The following is a 20,785-nucleotide window of genomic DNA, read 5'->3' as shown; positions in this document are numbered from 1 at the left end:
TTAATTTTAGAGGGTGGAGAAGGGAGGGAGAGAAAGGGAAAGAAAGATCGATCGGCTGCCTTTGTATGCGCCCCAACCTGCAACCCAGGCATGTGCCTTGACCAGGAATCGAACTGGCGACCTTTAGCTTTGTGGGATGACGCCCCACCCATTGAGCCACAGCAGTCAGGGCGCAATCAGTTATTTTTAAAAGATGAACGATGGAGCTGGAAACCATGGCATCGTTCCGCCTTTGCACCGAGTCCTCTTGGTTTCTGAGGAGGGAACGGCATGTCCTCGGTTCCTCCCAGAGTCACTGCTTGACCACCAGGAGGGATGGACTCTGCTGTCCCCTGTGAGCCTCCTCTGTACCGAGGAAGAGTGCGCTGGGAAGGTTCCAGCAGGCCAGGCCACAGGGCGCCCTGTGGCCCAAGGCCCGAGCTGGGATTTCCTGTTGAGGAAGCCGGGAGGCCATGGGGAGCTCTGAGGCGGCCTGGCTGGCTTGGCCAAGAACACACGTGAAAGGAAGCAGAGGGGTCCGAGAGGGGCCACTGCACTGGTCCAGCAGGAGCCGACAGCGGCTTGACCAGTGTGGTGGTGGTGGGCGGCTCAAGGCGACGAGATTCTGGATGGAGTCTGCAGCTAGTGCCATGGACCCACTGGTGACCTGCCGACGGGTTGGAAGTGGTGTGGGGGCGAGTCCTTAGGAAGGAGTGTCTCTAACACTGGCTGAGGGCACTGGCCTCCCTTCAGGGTCCGTGGTTTTCAAACATTTGATGCATAAAATGATCTGGGGACCGCGCCAGACATGCAGGTTCCCATTCCTGTGCTCAGGAACTCTGTCCGTTGGTGAAGTGGTCCCAGCAGCTGCGCCAGTAATGACAGTGCTGGGGCCTCTGCACCTGTGGGTGATCAGGAAGCTTTGCAGCACACACTCCCACTTGGGCACCTATCCACAGGCCCTGGAGGCGGCAGTGGAGTAAAGAGGTGGGAGCATGGTATTTGAGAAGCCCAGAACTAGCCTAGCTCTGCTGTGGGCCTCAAGACCCTCTGGGGTGCACAGAGCAAGCCTTCTGCTCTGCAGTCCACTGTCGCCCCTCCCCACCATCTCCATTGGCTTGGGCCTGAGTGGCTTGAACAGCAGGCCTTTATTTTCCCACCCTGGAGGCTGGATGCCTGAGGTCAGGGTGCCGGAGGAGTTTGGTGCTGGTGTGAACTCTCTTCCTAGGTTGCAACTGGCCGCCTTCTCGCAGTGTCCTAATGTGGGAGAGCAAGCCAGCGAGCCAGCTCCCTGGTGCCTCTTCTTATGTGGACGCCAGTCCCGCTGGATCAGGGCCCCGCCCTGTGACCTCGTTTAACCTTGGCTACTTCCTCGGAGGTGGGTCTCCAAACACAGTCACACTGCGGGTAGGGCTTCGACGTAGGGATTTGGGGGGGAGATGATTCAGGCCCCCACATGCCTGGTTCTGCTGAGATGCACCCTGCATCCGGGACACGTGTCTACTCTTCACCGAGTCTCTGAGATTACCGGAGCCATTCAGGAGAGATATCAGAAATCCCACCTCTCTCCCCTGCTCCCCACCAGCACCCCCAGAAAGACCCCTCAGGGCTCTGACCAGAGTGGAAACGCCTCTTTGGTAACACTGCTGCAGTGACCTGTCAGCGGGAAACGGGATGAAGGGAAACAATAACAGGAGTATTTACGGAGCCCTTGTTAAGTGCAAGGCCCTGGGCCGAGTGTGGCTGTTTAACTTAATTCCACAGAAACCTCATGCAGCGGGTGTTAAACCCATTTCACAGCAGAGACTCGCCGAGGTCTCGGAGCTGCCGGGTGGCAGATCCCGAGGACTGTTGTCCTAACTTCTTCGCTCCGCTGCTGCTGATGCGCCGGCGTGGCAATGCCAGTCGTGGAGGAGGAAGAAACGACAGCCGCCTGGCAGCGCGTGAGGGATGGGCCTCATCCATCTCTGCCTTGTCAGCAACGCGGCGTGGTCGGACCCGCGGTCTCTGCCCGCAGGCTGTCCCCACCTGCCTCCTAAGCCTGAAGATAAGCTGCTGAGTATTCTCTGAAACTTCATTTGGGCTGACGGATGTCGCTGGAGAGAGCAGGCTTTGAAACATTCCAGTTGTAGCCAGATGCACGCCCCTCACCAAGACGGCTGCTCAGACGTCAGGATGTGGCCCCTGACAGACGGCGGCCTCATTCTGTCAATCATCCGGGGGAGGCTGGGCCCACGGGCTCCTCTCCGCTCCCGGGGAGGGGTCCCTGCACGTGGCACCTCAGGAGAGCTGGTGGCTGCCCTCCAACACTCCCATCGTCTGTTTGGGGCTGGAGGATGGAAACAGAGATAACAGCTGAGGGTGCACAGCCCTCGCCAATTTATAAAGAAAATCCGTTTCCTGCTCTGGTTCTCAGAGCAACGTTCAGAGAGGAGGTTATCACTGCTATTCCCCAGTTACGGGTGAGGAGTGCAGACCCCGAGAGGCTTCGCGGCCCGACTGGGCGCCCCTCAGTGGTGGGGTGGTGTTTAAACGCGCGCCCATCTGCCTCTCGGACCCGCATCCTTCCCCCCACCACACGCCCTTTCTTAACACCTGACATCCATGTGTTATTTTACAGCTAACAGAGCACGTCTGCGTATGTGACACAATTAAATCATTGTGGACCGCCAGGGATACTACCCCAGACTGAAGGGAAGTATTTCTTTTCCTCTCGGATATACCCGAGCTTCTTGCCAGCACTTCTAGTTCAAGGTGCTGGTGTGCTGGGCTAGGACAGCCCTTCCGAGTTCCTTCTCTCTCGCCAGCCCTTCAATCTCTTTCTTATTACTCACACAGAATAGACGTTCCTACCTCACAGTACAACCCTAAATGTGTAAGGATACAAGCCTCTGCGTGGAATCACTGGTAGGAAATAAAGTTGAATGATCTCGACTGGAATTAGCTGAGCGGCTCCTCTCCGAGCACCGGAGTGCTCCCCACGAGAGCTCCCTACAGAGTCCGCATCGGCCCTGGGGGTTCATCACCAGGGTCCCAGCCCGCTCTCCAGCCCTCGGGTGCCGCACCGCCTGGCTCCGTGTCTGCCGCCCCACGGTCCCCCCAGTGTGCGGTAGTCCCTCCAGGCCAGCAGCTGGCGTCTCGAAGGGCCCTGGTCCGGGACATCAAGCCTGGGCACTTCCCACGAGATGGCATTCGGGCCTGCGGGATGGTGACTGGGAGTCAGACGCCGAGTCCCAGCCCTGCTGCCGGCCAGCTGTCGAGTCCTCCGCAGTCCTCCGCCCCTCCGGGCCTCTGTTTCTCCGTCTGCGAAGTGGAGTCGCGCTATCTGCCCCCGTGGCTTTCACAAGGCACTGCCCAATACGTGCCTGCGCGTGGCAGCAGTGACAGCTCCCGTGTCCCCCACTTTGCTTGTGCACTCCCCCTCCCTGGAGTCACAGTGCTGTCCTAACATCAGTTTCATTTCTTCTTCTGTTGCAGATTGCTGACTGCTCACCCCCACCCAAGGCTGTCCTGGTGAGGACAGGGGCCTTTGCCCCCGCCCCAGCTCTCACGGAGCAGGCCCCCCACAAGGGCTTGTGGGATTTGTGAGCCCACTGACTGGGATCTCGGGAGGAAACCCTGTGCAGGGAGGTCAGAAGGTCTTTGGCCCTGGGCACCGGGAGGCTTTGAGCCAGTCACCTCCTGTCTCCTGGCCTCACCCTCTATAAAATGTGCGGCAGGCTGGGCCAGTCCGCAGGATTCCAGAAGAGTTGAGAGTGATGGCAGCTGCTGAATGTTTTAAAAATGGTAATAACTAAAGTCACACAGCACATTTGTTAAAGACGCTCTGCCCGCCGGAACTCATACGGCGCATTTTCCCTGTGCACGCTTATTTAATGCCACGGCAACCTGGGGAGGCCCGGCCCAAGGTCACACATCCCTCGCCCAAGGTCGCGCTGCTGGAGAGTGGTGGTGCTGGGACGCCCACCGCTCCACACAGCCTCTCCTCACATGAGGCGAATGCCTCCTCCTCAAGGCCCACCTTTTGGGGGAGAAAGGGAGAGCTCAGAAATGACAGTCGCTCACGTGCTGCCATTGTGTTTTAAGCATCACAGCGACATGTTGCCATCACCTTTGTCCTTGGCTAGATAGAAAAATCACCAAGGGTCAGAAAGAACCATAGTCGACTCTGCAGGAAAGTCATTACCCCTAGAAGCCTGCGGCACCCAACTAACAAACGTAGTCGAAGACGAGGCAGCGACTCCATCACTCCGTGAGTCACACCCCGGAGGCCGCACTCCAGTCCCATCTAGCGCCACCCCTCGTTCTGCCACGGCACAGACACAGGTTCCTGAACCACGGTCTGGGCAGACAGGCGAAGGACTGGTCACCACTTCCCGCAACTCCTTTGTGCTATTCCAGACATTTCTCACGGATTAATGGCTCCAGCGGGACCTTCTGTGGCTCCACACCCACTCCTCAGCAAGTGGTCAAATCTCTGGCTCGGGAAGGACTCGGAAGATCACGCAACCCAGACCCTTACGGGATATCTGGCACTGCGGCAGGTACACTGTGGGCACTCTCAGGCACACCTCGGGTGGTAGGTGCATTCATGACCCCCCAACCCCACCACACACTGTTTAATGACACAGTGAGACTTTGCTTTTGTCTTGGGTTTTCGTTGGTTGTTGGGCCCTGAAGGCGTCTGGGGTGCAGGGAGATAAAGACATTCACCCAGAGCACCCTAGACTGGAGGTGGTGGTGGAAACTGAGCCCAGACTCTGTGGGTCTGCCTTCCCAGCATCAGGCTTCTTCAGAGTCAGGGAAGAAACTGTGAGTCACGAGTTAGCAAACTGTTCCTAGCACCTTCGTCCAGCTCCCTACAGCTCCCCTGTGCGGTCCGGAGCAGAGGCTGCCCTCCCTGGCACTGCGACCACAGCCACCCAGCCCGCGCTAGGCCATCTCCAGGGGCGTGGTGCTCGTCGCCTCCCCAGGAGGCCCCTTCTCACTGTGTGCTCTCTGCCTTCAAGCCGACAAGAGCAAAGCCTCCCCACTGGCCCCGCTTTCCTGCATCACAAATCTAACTCTTCATCCCTACAATGGCCTCCCTCTGGGGGGGTTAGTAAGGCAGTTGCCAGGGTGATCCAATCCACACACACACTTGAAGACCACCAGGCAGATGGATGCAGGGATGTGAAGGGGAGGGGGATGGGGGGCAGAGAGGGCTGTGGAACCCGGAGTGGAGAGTGTTAGAACGCAGAGGAAGAAGCCCAGAATGGCCTGCGGGGGCAGGAAGGCTTACAGAGCATCTAAGGAAGGAAAGGCAGGTGGTCTGGCCTCAGTGCCTGATGTCCCCAGCTCAGAATCTCTATCCGCTGTAGCTGTTCTGTTTCCCAGTCAACCAGGGGCAGCGAGACCACCCTGACTCACCCACCAAAGGCAGCCGCCCTGCTCCCCTGGCTTGCTCTCCGGAGAACTGGCTGGGCCTCCTGGGTTTACAGAGGACCAGAGTCAGGGGCCTGGGGTGCAGTGCCCACGCCCCTAGAGGACAGAGCCCTGTCCTGAAGGACAGATCCCTTTGAGGAGCTCTGAGGAACCGGCCTGCAGCTTGGAGAGGTGACAGGAGGCAGATCAGTGTCAAAAATTAAACAGAGAAGTGGGTTTCAACTTGACTTACATTAAGAATGTCACTTTAGAGTACAAATGAGAGAGAGGAGAAATGCTCTTTTATGCCGGAGTTTATTTTTGTCACTTTGTCAGCGAGAAATTACAGCCCTGAGGGCATTGGAGCTGCACAGAATTACCCAAAACATTAACATGCAAATTGCCTTCTTTAGTGAAGGTAATTTTATTAGTGCAGGAAAATGTTCCTTTCACTGAACTCACATTCAGGAGCAGGGCTGTCTGGGGGCCAGTGGGGGCCACCCTAGACGCAGCATTAGGGAGAGCCCTGGGCTTGGTGAGATTCTATTACCTCCTCTTCTGGGGACTGAGTGTGGAACACTCCACGGTGTCACAGCTGGTTACCGTGGGTGCACTGAGTGTAGAGGGCAAATAACTTGTTCAAGAACACACAGCATTAACGGCAGAAGAAGAGGAAGAGCTGAGGTCATGTGACCTGTGTCTCAGTTAACCAGGTGAGCAACAGGGAACCGTTAGGGGTCCAGGAAATAGCCACTCTGAGAATAAGAAGCCCAGTAAGATCCCACCCCTCCCTCTCTCCGTCCCCTCACTCGAGCAATGCGCATTCGGTCAGTAAAGCTTTCACGGTGCAGGGAGGGCCTGGGCCCCAGACATCAACCGGCATCAGCGTCAGGATGCTCGGCATCCACTGAGGACAAGTGTGGAGGGGATTGGACTTGTGCAAACACTGTGAACCTGCAGGGCAGGGCCTACTGCCGGGTGCCAAGAACCAACAGAGCAAGAGGAGGGCACGGCTGACTGTCAGGAAAGAAGGGAGAGGGGCCAGGAAGCTTCATGAAGGAGGTCGCCCATGAGGGCACCGTCCAGGCAGTCAGGATGGGGAAAGGCACTGTGGCAGGGGATATGTCTGACCAGAGGCACCCATGGAAACGTGATGACCTGGCCCAGGGGAGCCCTGTGGCTGCTACACAGGGTGAGTGGGAGGAGACTGGGGGGGGAATGGGGCAAGGCCTGGGGTTGCAGAGGATGAAGAGGAGGCTGGCCAGGCCAATCTCGAAGGCTGAAGAGCTCAGATTTTATTGTGCAGGCGGCAAGAAGACCCTGCAGGGCCTGTTCAGAACAGAACCACATTCCCTGGAGACTTCAGGAGGGAGGGGGTGTCCCAGGGCCTGGAGTGCCAAAGTGACAGAAGGTTGTGTGAGGCTGTGCTTACATAAGGCCCGCTGCTTCCTTCACAGACGCGATCAGTGGGGAAGTGTGGGCAGAGACACCCACCTGCTACCACGAAGAAAGCACCTCAGTCACCTAAGGTCTCACAGAACGGTTCAGGGGCGCTCCCCTTCCCCACAGGCCACTTTCCAGCTGAGCTGGGAGGCGGCTGCAGCGTGTGACTGCGGCAGGGCCCAGGGAGCTGCCCCCACGGCCCTGGGAGCTGTCTTTTAGGGAAGCAAAAGGGAAATATGGCTTTTTCAAGTACACACGGAGCTATTGTGCAGGTCCTGGGGGCTTGCTCTATCTCAGGGTTTCCCTTTCAGACTTGAGGCCAGAGAATTCCTTGTTGTGGGGTCTGCCCCAGGCATACAGGCCTCTACTCACCAGATCCCCATGGCAACCTCCTGCCCCAGCTGTGACAACCTAGGATGTCTTGGATGTCAGCTGTCCCCAAATGTTCCTGAGGGTGGGGGTGGGGCAAAATCAGCCCCAGCTGAGAATCACTGGTTTATCTAGACCTCAGGGAATACATGGAGGTCAAGGACTCTTGACCACTGGAAGTCTTCCATGACTTCCAGTGGGAGGTAGGCTACCCCAAGTGCATAACCCTGCCTTCTCTCCTCTCCAAGTGGTCAAGGATGAGCAGAGTGCAGGTCTCATCACAGACTTGTTTACTGACTCTGTCAAAAAGAAGTGTGGGATGTACGCCCCAGGAAGATCTAGGAGAAAGAGCAGGGTGGGAAGATAGAAAGCCGACAGACAGCAGGTGGTTCTCCCCTTAAGTTGCCAGGGCCTCAGAGTCCCTCACCTGCAAAGCACGGGCATTGGAACAGATGATCCCTGAGGCCTTCCTGGTTTTAAACACTGCGATTCCATGGCAATAAGATGAGCACGCACTGGAGAACGCTGCCAGTGAATCCTGGAGTTGGCCCGTGTGAGAGACGGTGAACTGTGGTCTGTGTGAGGCTCTGTCTCAGCTAAATCGACCAGTTTTTTAGAATCCTCAACTGAGGGTATGCTTATTGATTTGAGAGAGAAATGAAGGGAGAGAGAAAGAGAAACATTGACGTGAGAGACAAGTATCAGTTGGTTGCCTCCCATAGGTACCCCAACTGGAGATCGAACCTGCAACCCAGGCATGTTGCATGTTCCTAGGCCCTGACTGGGAATCAAACCAGCAACCTTTTGGTGAACAGGATGATGCTTCAACCAACCAAGCCCACGCTCAGGGCTTGGCCGTTTTTTCTCAGGTTAAATGACTAAGCCCCTATTTCACCAGGAATCCCATGGAAAGTCTCTGAAAGTGCCTACATAATAAACATTTCTGGAATGTCTGTGATTGGTGCAGTTTCTCAGAGGCCATTGGAGTTTGAAGACTAAGAATTTCAGGTCAGAAACACTTCCGGAAGTCGTGGCCCAGGTGCACAGGCGCACCTAGAACCTGTGATCTGACCGAAGGGTTGCAGTGCGCTCGCTCTGCCCGGCACCTCGCACCACACCAACGGGGCTGCCACATGACGGCGGCGGCGGACAGACGAGTGGGCTGCAGGACAAGACTCTATTTAAGGAGTTTTCAGGAAAACCCGAAGACAATAGGGGAAGAAAGCAAACCCGGGAAACGAAAGGCTCTGGTGCCTACGGCTGCAGCAAACATTAAGTAGAGTTCAGCCTTGAACCTGGTTCACATAAAACCTCGCATTAAAAGCCTGATTACCTTGATTTCTAGTTAGTACCAGATATATCACGTCCAGCTTTCAACAAAAAAATCACAAGGCCTGCTAAAAGGCAAGAATAAACATGGTCGGAACAGAAAAAGGAAGAATCAGAATTGGGCTCAGATGTGACACCAGTGTTGGAATATTATCTGGTGGGGGATTCAAAATAAAGATAATTAAAATGATAAGGGCTGTAATGGAGAAAGTAGGCACTATTCAAGAACAGATGGGCAATGTAAGGTAAGAGATGGAAATGCTAAGAAAGAATCTAAAGCAAATGCTAGAAGTAAAAACCCCGTAACAACAATGAAGAATGCCCTCAAAGGACTTGTCAGTAGGTTGGACGTGGCCAAAGACAGAATCAGTCGGCTTGAAGCTACGCCAATAGAAGCACCACAAACTAAACTGCAAAGAGAAAAAAAGAATGCAAAAAAAGGGAGAATGCCCAGGGCAGCAGGACAGTTATAAAAGGTGTTATATACACGCAATGGGAAGACCAGAAGGAGAAGACAGGAGATGTTTCCAAATTAATGACAGACCCCAAAGGAGGAATAAATGAAGGCAAAATAAAATCTTTTAATTTTCCTTATTCTTAGTTGATTCAATAGGTTACTGTTTAAAGTGGTGACAGCAACGATGTACTGGGTGATGATGTCTCAGGAATGAGTGAACGTGGGTGACAGCAATGGGACCAGGCACGAATGGGAAGGTTCTGTCACAAGGTCCCTGTGCCGTCTGTGAAACGGCACAGTCTTATTTGAAAATGAACTTATTAGCTGGAAAAGTGCATTGTAAACTCTAGGACAACAGCTGCATTTAAAAATATGCATAACTGATATGTTAAAAGACAAGAAAATGGAATCATACAAAATGCTCAGTTAAAACCAGAGATGGGCCCTGGCTAGTGTAGCTCAGTGGATTGAGTGTGGGCCTGCGAACCAGAGGATTGTGGTTCGATTACCAGTCAGGGCACATGCCTGGGTTGCAGGCCAGTTCCCAGCAGGGGACGCATGAGAGGCAACCATACATTGATATTTCTCTCCCTCTCTCCTTCCCTTCACTTCTAAAGGTAAGTAAATAAAATCTGAGCCCCTCCCCCCAGAGATAGCAGAAAAGAGGAGAGGATGGGGAAAAAAAAAACAAAAAACAATGGGCAAGTACAACAAATGGAAAGCAGTTGTACACACAGTAGATATTAACCCAACTATATCATTAAGTACTTTATATGTGAACGGCTTAAATATATCGATAAAAAGAAACTGTTTTTTCCCCATTGGAGTGGCTAAAAAACCAAAGCCCAATTCTATGTTGTTTATAAGAAACCTACTTTAAACACAGACATCGAATTAAAAAGTAAAGAGATGGGGAAAGGCCATGCTAACCTCAGCCAAAAACAAAGTTGGGATTGCTCCATTCATTGCAGGCAAAGCGGACTTTGGAACAAGGGAAATCATCAGAGATAAAAGCAGGTACTGCATAATAACAAAGGGTCGATTCTCTGCGAAGACATAACAGTCTTTATAACAGGTACACAGCTGAAAACAGAGTGCCAGAATATGTGCATGGGAAAGCAGACAAATCCACGCTGGGAGAGTTCAACTCCCTGCTCTCAGGAATTGACAGACCCGGCAGGCAGGAAATCGGTACGGGGACAGTCGGACTGAATGGCACCATCAATCAACCGGATCTCACTGACATGTGTAAAATGCGTCGTCCAAAGAGAGCAGAACACAGGTTCTTTTCAGTCCACATGGAACCGTCACAAGACAGACTGCCTTCTGGGCCGTAAAACACACCTTAACAACGTAATAGAATGCAGTTCATGCAAAGCATGTTCTCAGACCACAGTGCAGTTAGACCAGAGCTTAATAACTGACGGAGGGCTAGGAAGTCCCCAGCTACCTGCAGATGAAACAGCACATGTCTGAACAACATACGGGCCAAAGAATAAGTCTCAAGAGAAATTTTAAAATACTTTTAACTAAATAAATCTGAAAATAGAACTTAGTGAACTTTGTGGGATGTGGTGAAAGCTGTGCTTAGAGGGAAATTTCTAGCACTGAATGCCCATATTAGGCAAGATAGAGGATCTAAAATCAATCATCTGAGCTTCCACCTTAGGAAACTAGACAAAGAAGAGCAAATTAAGTCCAAAGTATGCAAAAAAAAAGAAATAATAAAAATTAGAGCACCAATCAATAACATTAAAATAGGAACTCAACAGAGAAAATTAATTAAACCAAAAGGTAAGTCTATGAAAAGGTCAATAAAGTTGGTAAACCCTTAGCCAGGCTAACCAAGAAATAAAGAGAGAAGAGTGCTAGACTACTAATTTGTAACTTAAAATTAATAATAGCAGAAATAAAAGACAGATCATCACTACTGATCCTATGGACATTAAAAGGATATTAAAGGAATACTATGAATAGCTCTATGCCCACAAATTTGGTAACTTAGATGAAATGGACCAATTTTTTGAGAGATGCAATTTACTGAAACACACAAGGAGAAATAGATAATATGAACAGGCTTATGTATGTATTAAAGAAACTGAATTAACAATTAATAACCTTCTAAAAAAGAAAGCATTAGGCCCTGATGGTTTCACTGATAAATTCTACCAAACATTTAAGAAAGAAATGATAGAAATTCTTTACAGCCTCTTCCAGACACAAAGCAGAGGGGAGCATCCTACCTTGTTTCATGAGGTCAGCATTAGCCTAATTCCAAAGCCAGATCATGGCATTTCTAGAAAGGAAAACTACAGACCAATATCTCTCATAAACATAGATGTGAAAACACTCAACAAAACGTTAGCAAATCAAATCCCATGATGTATAAGTAGAGTTCTGAGCTGTGACCAGGGGGATTTACTGTAAGTATAGCAAGGCTGCTTCAACCTCCAAAAATCAAACAATGAAATCTTTCCTAACAACAGGCCGAAGAAGAACAGTCGTATGACCACATCCACAGATGCAGGAAAAGCATTTGACAAAATCCAACACCCACTCACACCACCACCACTACCTCCCAGCAAACTAGGGACAGAGGGCACTCCTCTGCTCAATAAGGAACGTTCACGACACACCACACACCTGTTAGACTGGCCAGATCAAAGCACCGACAATACTAAGTGCTGACAGCGTGTGGAACAACAGGAAGTCTCACTGACTGCTGATGGGAATCTGCTATGGTGAGGCTGCTTTGAAGACTAGCGATTTCTCAAAAATCTAAACACAGTTTTTAAAAAAATCCTCACCTGAGGACATGTTTATTGATTTTAGGGACTGGGACATGGGGGTGGGGCAGGGGTGGGTGGGGAGAGAGAGAGAAACAGCAATCAGTTGCTTCCCAGACACACCCAACTGGGGATTAAACCTGCAACCTTTTGGTGTGTGGGTTGACGCTCCAACTGAGCCACCTGGCCAGGGCGAAACAGTTTTTACATACAACCCAGCAATCATGTGTTGATTCCAACTTGTGTTGGAAATTTATGTTCGCAAAACCCCTGCAGACTATTGCAAACAGCAGCTCTATTCATACTTGCCAAAATTCAGAAGCAAACAAGGTGTCCTTCAGCAGGTGAATGGATTAACAAACTGGTACGTCCATCCAAAGGACTGTTCAGAGACACCAGGTACCTGCCCAACCCTTAGGGAAGCCTCAACCACTGAACTGGACTCTTGGGCCAGGGGACATTTGGGATTGGCATGGTTCTTCCATTTTCAGAAGCTTGTGACCGTTGTCACTTCCCAAGGCAGCACAGGACCGAGGTTTAGGACTGGGCTCCTGCTCTGCCCCCGACTCCCTCTTTACCCCCCCCCCCTGAGACCTGGTTTCCTCCTCCTGACACGGAGTCCTGGGAATAAGACCGAGCTCACCAGGGTATGAACAAGTGGACTGAAAAAGTGTTGTGTAACCTGTAAACCACACACACACACACACACACACACACACACACACACACACGTCAGGAATGATGATGGTGGGTAAAGCAAAGAAGAAAAGAGCTCCTGTTCACTGCCTTACTAAATCCTCAGGAGGCAAGGTGGGTGTCTCCTGCCCTGCTCTAAGAGAAGCTGCAGCTCCCAGAGCTGAAGTGTCCCCTCTCAGGGCTCCCAAGGGAAGTGCAGGGTCTTGAACCTGCCTGTCTGTCCTGCTGCTCACGTTCTCCCCATAACTTGCTCCCCCGCTGCTGCTGCTTCTCCTGCGAGGTCTGGGGAGGGTGAGCAACAAGTGGGAGAAAAGGGGACGGCTGCATAGCAACCATCTTGTTTTCCTTTTGTCAGCCAGACAATGGGCGGGGATCCTGGTACCTGCATCCCAGAGCTGACGGAGAGGATGATGAAGGACAGGCGCTGGCCTGACGAAGGGGCTGGGGTGGGAACAAAGGGCTCCTGGCGGCCCCTCAGCAAGAGGACGTGTAATCACAGAAAGCACTGCCTGCCTGTGACACCCCAGAGAAGTGTCTGTGTGAGGGAGAGGGAACTGGAGTTTCTGTTGGCTCGCTTGCTCTTATTAAAAATAATTCTGACTCCGACTGTTTCGTAAGCGTGTAAGGCACGCATCCGGAGAGGCCTATCTGACTCCAAGATGATTTCAGGGCTGGAGAATGTCCCTTGTGCCAAACACATCATGCGAGGCGCTGTGTGCAACCTGCCTTGTTATCTGTGGCCCCCAAGTTTCAGAGGGAGGGGGCCGTCCACGTGTATGTATAAGCAAGGCTGTGCTAAACATTCCAAGTAAAAATAAGTACCTTGTTAACCAAATACATTTCGGTGGGGCTCATTCCAGCTGATGGAAATTTAGGAGGCAGGGTCGGATCTGGAGTCCACCGAGGAAAGTTGGGGGGAGACACTAATGTGACTCAGACACCCACAGGATCAGCTGGTTATCAGGGCCTTGGGTTCGCCGCATACCTACTGTGTGCCAAGCACAGTGCCAGGCTTCCGTAAGGCGGGAAGAGCTCTGCCTCAGAGTCCGGCTTAGCAGGGAGACACCATACTCCCATTCCGGCACCTAATGAACATGCTTGCCGTGTGGTCAAGGAGGAAGGCTGGGTGCTGTTGGGGCGCATAGGAAGGCAGACCCAGCCCAGCCTGAGGGCTGAGGAAGGCTTCTGGAGGAGACAGCCTGGGCAATGTGTGCAGAGGGAGGGGGTTTTCTGCACAGCCCAGCGACCTCAGTGGAGAACCTCCACAGAAGCCGGCTGCCTGGCTGCAGCGAGTGTGCTGGGGGATGGTGATAGCGGGGCATCTGCAAGGCCCCACTCATTCGGGTGCTCTCCCTGAGTTGGAGTCGTGAGACCAGTGACTGGCAGGCTGCTGTGAGTTGAGAGGTGACGCCAAGGGAGGGCTGCGGGCAGCCATGGCCATTCCAGAGCAGCCAGCCTGTGCTCACCGGTGTGAGAGCAGACACACAGAGGAATGGTGAGGGCCAGTCGCCCGGAGACCACCTCAGCGCAGGTGCTAGGGAGACTGGTCCTGGCTGTTCAGACCCACAGCCCCGAGGCCTCTGTGCTGGTGCCTTTCCTACTGCCGTCCCTGCCTTTGGGCCCCTCTCAGGCCCCGGGGTTACTTTTCCCAGCCCAACAGTGTGGTGTAGGACGGAGGGGCAGCCAGGTGCCAGGCCGTGCGCAGCAACAGTGCAGGCCGAGGCGGGCGAGGGTGGTCTCGGGAAACAGGAGAGGAGGCCCGGCACAGTCCGGGGGCCCCCTCCCTCTCCCATGATGTGTCTTGAGGCAGGCACTCCTTTTCTGTCCCCAGCACCTCCGAGCGCCCAGCATGAGTAGGCGTGAGGACGCCTGTCCTGAGACAGGGGCACCATTCGAGTGACATGACAACAGTAGTGGCCGCGCTTCCTGGGTGTCCCCAGCGGACTGCACTCAGAGTGCCTCCCAGGCTTGTCCCACTTCGTCCGTGGCATCATTATCTCCACTTGACAGAGTGTGAGCACGAGGCGCAGAGGCAGGTACGTAACTTGCAGAGGCTACACAGCTGACGAGTCAGTGAGCCCAGATTCGGGGGCAGGTTTGGCTGCTCCCAGAGCCACGGGCTCTGGGTACATTGCCAATCAAACCCAGGCAGCCCCGGGAAGGAGGCGGCATGGCTCAGGTGGTCTCCAAGCAGTGGAAGAAATATTTCTTACTTTGGTCAAGGAGTCTGTAGCATACATCAGACATTAACCCATGCCACCCCTAGACTTCTCTCTGTAAACAAGGGGTGTGTGTGTGCTCACGTGTGCTGCACACACACCTGTGTGGCATGCCCATGCTTACACTGGTAGAGTAGGAGGGGGTGTGGGAAAAACTCTCCAGTCCATTTTCTCTTGCTTGGCCACCACGTTTCCCTTGCTCCCTGGGAGAGACCGTTAGCTGATATCTCAAAACAGCAACATGTCTGGCTGCAAAGTAGACAGAGCTGTTCAGGGTCAGAAGCCCTGAGACACCCGTTGTGTGAGGCATGGATGAGATGCCCAGGTGCTGGGCTCCAGTGTCCCCTTGGCTAGTGAGGTGTTTACCTCTCCGGGATGACACCAGCAATACGTCCTTTAAAGTATATGGTCTACTCTTGATTCCGCTCTGGTCTCTCACCACAGAGAAATGAAATTCCGTTCCAGGAAGAGTTGAGAGCAGTCTCTCAGTGAGGAAGAGGAGGGGCTTGTGAGTGCAGTTTACATGAAATAACTTCACCTGCACTGACAAATTTGTTTCTTCATCTGGCGCTGGGCAATAAGAGGGCTACCACACCCCCACTTTGCGGATAACGCCCTCATTTGGATTCCTGTGCTCTCCCAGAAATTCTAACGTTGGAAACTGAAGTCTTTCATTTTTTTCAATGACAATTACATTGGCCTGATGGAGACTGAGATTGCATATTACTAAATTCCACCCAGTTCTCGAAAAGTCATTGGCATTCTAACAGAGAAGAAGATGAGCCTATTTAGGGACCGATGAGCACAGGACGCAGAGGAGAGTTCCTTGGGGGAGGGGGGGACAGGTGGGGCGTGGGCTGGTGTTGAGAAGAGCCACGTGTTACGTGTGGGTTATTGTCAAGTCCGAGTTTTTGTCTTGGGTGGTGAGGTAATGAATGCTTATGCCATTATTCAAAACAACTAAGCCAGAGACACTTGGAAGATAGAGGCATAGGTAGATGCACTTTGCCTCCTTGCATAACCAAAAGAAGGACAACAACACATTTAAAAACAAAAAACAACCAGAACTGTCATAAAACCAAACTGTATGGAAGCCCAACAACTAAGCAGCTAAAGAAGAAAAATTCACCCAGACTCGTGGAGGGGTGAACACAGGAAGTCCAGGTGGAGAGGACTAGAGGCAAGGTGGCGGGTGACCGCCCAGGACAGGTGAGACAGCAGCTTCTGGACTGGCAGTCCCACATTCCCATGCAGATAAACCAGGAGGGACGATTGGGGAGCGAGACAGACCCTGAAAACCAGGGTTCCAGCACCGGGAAACGAAGCCTCCAAACCACTGGCTGTCAAAATCAGGGGTATCGCAGTGGTGGAAGAAATTCCCAGTCCCACAGGAGAGTCTGTGGGAGGTACCTACAGGATCGTAGAAAATACACAAACCCACCCACCCAGGAATCTGCACCAGAAGGGCCCAATTCACTTGTGGGTAGTCGGGGAAGGGACTGAAAGCTGGGCAAGAGCCGAGCAAGTGGCATTGTTCCCTCTCTGACCCCTCCCCACATATAGCACCACAATGCAGCAACGTGGGTTTCCCCGCCCTGGTGAACACCTAAGGCTCCACTCCTTAATAGTAACAGGCATGCCGAGACAAAGAAATATGGCCTGAATGAAAGAACATATCAAAACTCTAAAAAAGGAACTAAGCAATGAGGAGATAGTTGACCGATCATGTGCAGAGTTCAAAACACTGGTAACCAAGATGCTTGCAGAAATGGTTGAGTATGGTAGCAAAATAGAGGAAAAAGTGAAGGCTATGAAATGTGAAATACAGAAAAATGTATAGAAACCAATAGTAAAGGGAAGGAAATCAGGATTCCAATCAACAATTTGGAACAGAAGGAAGAAATAAACATTTAACTGGAAGAGAATGAAAAAACAAGAATTCAAAAAAAATTAGGAGAAGCTTAGCAACCTCTGGAACAATTTTAAATGTTTTAACACCCAAATCATAAGGGTACCAGAAGGGGAAGAGGAACAGCAGGAAATTGAAAACTTACTTGAAAAAGTAATGAAGGAAAACTTCCCCAATCTGGAGAAGGAAATAGACATGCAAGACTAGGAAGCTCAGAGAATCTCAAACAAGTTGGACCCAAGGAAGAACACACCAAGGCACATCATAATTACATTACCCAAGATAAAAAATAAGGAGAGAATCTTAAAAGCAGCAAGAGAAAAGGGGATAGTTACCCACAAAGCAGTTCTCATAAGACTATCACCTCATTTATCCAAAGAAACCTTGCAGGCAAGAAGGGGCTGGAAAGAAGTATTCAAAGTCATGAAAGGCAAGGACCTACATCCCAAATAACTCTACCCAGCAAAGTTATCTTTTAGAATGGAAGGGCAGATAAAATGCTTCCCAGATAAGGTAAAGTTAAAGGAGTTCATCATCACCAAGCTCCCTTATTATATGAAATAATGTTAAAGGGATTTATCTAAGAAAAAGATGATAAAAAATATGAACAGTAAAATGACAACAAACTCACAACCATCAACAACTGAACCTAAACAGAAAAAAAAACCCATCTAAGTAAACCACTAGAATAGAAAGAGAACCACAGAAATAGAGATCACATGGAGAGTTATTAGTGGGAAGGGGGAGAGGGAGGATGGGGGAAAAGGTACAGGGAATAAGAGGCATAAATGGTAGATACAAACTAGACAGGGGGAGGTTAAGAATAGTATGATAAATGGAGAAGTCAAAGAACATATGTATGACCCATGGACATTAACTAAGGTGCAGGAGATGAGGGAGGAAGGAAGGTGCAAGGTGGAGGGGGACACTCTAATGGAATAAGAGTCCTTATGGGACAAATGTAATAGCATGATCAATAAAATATACTTAAAAAAAGAACTAGTTCTCAAACAGCTAACTCAGTAAAAGTAGGCTATGCTTGGGCCAGGATGAAAGTGTCTCATGAACCAAGGATTATGATTAATCCAATTTTATGCACCTGGCCCAATCTTAAAAAGCAAAACAAGACAATTGAAAACAAGCTTATTCAAAAGGATGGTCTGAGATTTAGATTTTAGAACATGCATGCTTATTCTTATTAGTTTTCCTCCTCACTATTTTCCCCCCTTCTTTTTAACCATCATTTTCCTTCTCCATTTCAAGAATAGGCTCTAAAAGCTCTCAAGCCTTAGGAATCTGCTTAACCAACCCCCTTAGCGGGCACCTAAGTCTCATCAGGACTGATCTGAGCTGGCCCCTGGGAAGGGGACGGCGAAGTATGAGCGTGGGCACTTGGATACAGCTGCTGAGGGTGCTGGGTGGTGACCTTATCCAGATAGGCTGGCCTTTCACGCTGGACAGTGAGGAGAGGAAAGGGAGACCCTGCCAAACAGACCACCGCTACCCTGAGCCAAGGTTCTCACACTCAGAACTGCCTGCTTTGGGGCTGGGGGCTTTTTAAATTTTGGCATTCATCTGCTCATCAGACATTTACTGGGCACTGAGCGAGCTCCTCTTTGCATGCTCCGGGCCCTCAGGGCTACAGGGCACGCAGTGCCTGTTCTGGTTCGCATGCCACACTGTGTTTGGGGAGTGTTGGCATTACCCAAAATCTGGGAGCTGGGTGGTCATCTGACTCCGGGACCAGTTAGGAGACAAAGCAACTGAGAGCCTCAGTGCTTTATACCTGTTCTGTCTCTAACCTGCACAGAACTTTCCCTTGTTTCCCCCATGGAGCTCTGCCCATGCCTGATTACATGTGTCAACTGTGCATCCTTTGCACTTGCAAGGCTAGAGACTCCGGGTATAATGGAAAGGCAATGGGCTGACTGCTTTTGGTTCTAATGCAGTGTCCTCATTGGAACACTTGCCACATCAATTTACAGTCACCTCTTTTAGTCTCAGGTTCCTCATCTGTCAACAGGGAATAAGAGCCCTTATCTCGCAGGGTGGTGTGAGATTAAAGGAGATAATTCTGAACAAGCATTTTTCAGTTCTGACATATAGTAAATGTCACACAGTAAATGGTCTCTTATTATTATTTTCCTGAAAGTGGGATCTGTAAATATAAATTCACTCTTTATATTTCCATAGGGCCCAACACCTTCAAACATTCAGTACTCTTTGTGAATGAATGAGTGTGTGCCCTTTGAGAATGAGATCCCATGTCCTACTACCATTCTGACTTCCTTCTTGTCAGCCCCACGGGGGCTCTGGGACACGGTACCTACCCCTTTGGCCAGGAGTTATCTGAGAAGCCCTGGGTTCGGCACCGTGGGGGGAAGGAAGGGCCCTTTCGTCTCCTTGCTGCCACTTGCCAAAAGGAAAACCACCAATCAGCCACAGATGTCTTCTTTGGCCATCCAATAGCTTCCTGAATGGTCCTAAGAATGTGAAAGGCTTCGGAAGCTCCTTCTCTTTGAGAATCAGGGCATCCCAAGGCGAGGACAGGGCCCTGGCTGGCACCAGCGTGAGATGGCAGTGTCCTGAGATCACCAGCACAGCCTGCACTAGCTCTGCCCCAGGCCCTGGAGGCTCCTTTCAGGAGCAATGAAAACAGGGGCGTAAGCGCAAGGGGGCAGGAAGGGGAGACAGGCATCTGGACTCCACACCGCCTCCCACTCCTGTTCCTTCCTCCACAGGTCTTGTGCTCTGGGAGTTGACTTTTCAACTCCCTGCTTCACAAGCCCCACCCCTCCTCAGTCAATCAAATAAAAGAGCACTGCTGGGTGGACCCTGGACTGGGGACATGTCCTGGGCCGGGAGGGCCAGAAGGCAGGAGGCCTGAGTTCAAATGTGACTTCTGCTACTCAGTGGCTATGGGACAAGTCCCTTTGGTTCTTGGAGCCTTAGGATCCTCATCTGTAAAATGAGGTACAGTCACCCTTCTCGAAGGTCAGTGTGAGAATCAGCCGCAACTGTGCACCTAGGAGATGGTCTCGAAACTGTAGTGATCACCGTTCTTATTCCACGCACTCAGGCAGAGGCGGGGAAAGGCCTGGAAGGTCCCAGCCCAGGATTTGTTTGTCAGAATGGGCTAAAAATAAGTATTTTTCCTCATCTCCTTGGCTTGGTCAGCAGACCCCAGAAAGCTGGCAGACCTCAGAAAACCTCACCAAGGCTGTGTTGCCGACGGCCCCCATGGATTCCGCTTAAAGGGAGCAATTTAAGAGGCAAACAAAACAGGAAAAGCTACTCGCAATTAACAATGGGCCAGATGGTAATGCTAGTTTGAAGCAATAAAACATGATAAATCGCTTCCTGCTGCTACTCCTGATCAATTTCAATATTTAATAATTCCACTGGCACCCCGCCCCCTCATCGGCCCCCCCCACAGGATCCCGCCATGGCTCCCCTCACTCAGCTCACAGAGCACACACTTCTTCACTTTCTGAAGGCGTCAGCAGAAAGCTCTCTGCTCGACTGTCGACTGTCACACGAGCGCTCTTGGCCCTCGCGATGATAACTAATCTGCCTGCCTCTCCTGAAGACACTCCATCTCCAGCCTCGCCCGGTTGCCAGGGAAGGCTGTGAGGGAGCGACCGCTGTAAAGACACCTCGGAACACACACCCTGTGTATTCATCGAGTGCTGGTGTTCCCCAGGGCTGGGAGCTGGGTGGTCATCTGACTCTGGGACCAATTCATAGGACAAAGCAACCAAGAGCCTGACCCACCATCTCTGCCTCTGAGCCTCGGTCTCCTCCTCTGTACAATGGAGATAATCGTGCCTGCATCCAGAAGGATGCTAGCCAGCGCTGCGCACATAAAGGGCCCGGCAGAGGGCTTGGCATGGGGGAGACTCGCAACAGTGGGCAGCCGGGAGCATCGTTACCACTGTGCAGCCTGTCAGCAAAGGAAGCCTGGGCACGAAGCCTGCCGGTCCCTGCAGTCAGGAGAGGGCAGACCGCAGGTGCGTGCAGGCTCTGCTGTCAGCGGTCGGTCGGACGGGCCTAGGGAGCCGTCGGTGCAGGTGGTGCCTGCTAATACAATTCACTGCCTGCAACTGCACTGAGGGCTCCTTAGGCTTCCGCAGGCACGGACACAGGAGGCCTCGGGCACCCTGCAGAGCAGGGGTTGTTGGCACCAGTTATGGAA

At 51.7% G+C, this 20,785-nt stretch overlaps 1 protein-coding gene across 2 annotated transcripts in view; it reads right to left on the bottom strand.

The window, feature by feature from the left end:
- TTLL11 (tubulin tyrosine ligase like 11) overlaps positions 1 to 20,785 on the bottom strand; it is a 190,583-nt gene that overhangs the window by 11,868 nt on the left and 157,930 nt on the right. The gene's annotated exons all lie outside the window — the stretch shown is intronic.

The sequence above is a fragment of the Artibeus jamaicensis genome, unplaced genomic scaffold (assembly GCF_021234435.1).
Source record: "Artibeus jamaicensis isolate MK-2021 breed Jamaican fruit bat unplaced genomic scaffold, CSHL_Jam_final scaffold_1964, whole genome shotgun sequence".
Classification (NCBI taxonomy): domain Eukaryota; kingdom Metazoa; phylum Chordata; class Mammalia; order Chiroptera; family Phyllostomidae; genus Artibeus; species Artibeus jamaicensis.
This window is presented reverse-complemented; position numbering and strand designations above follow the sequence as displayed.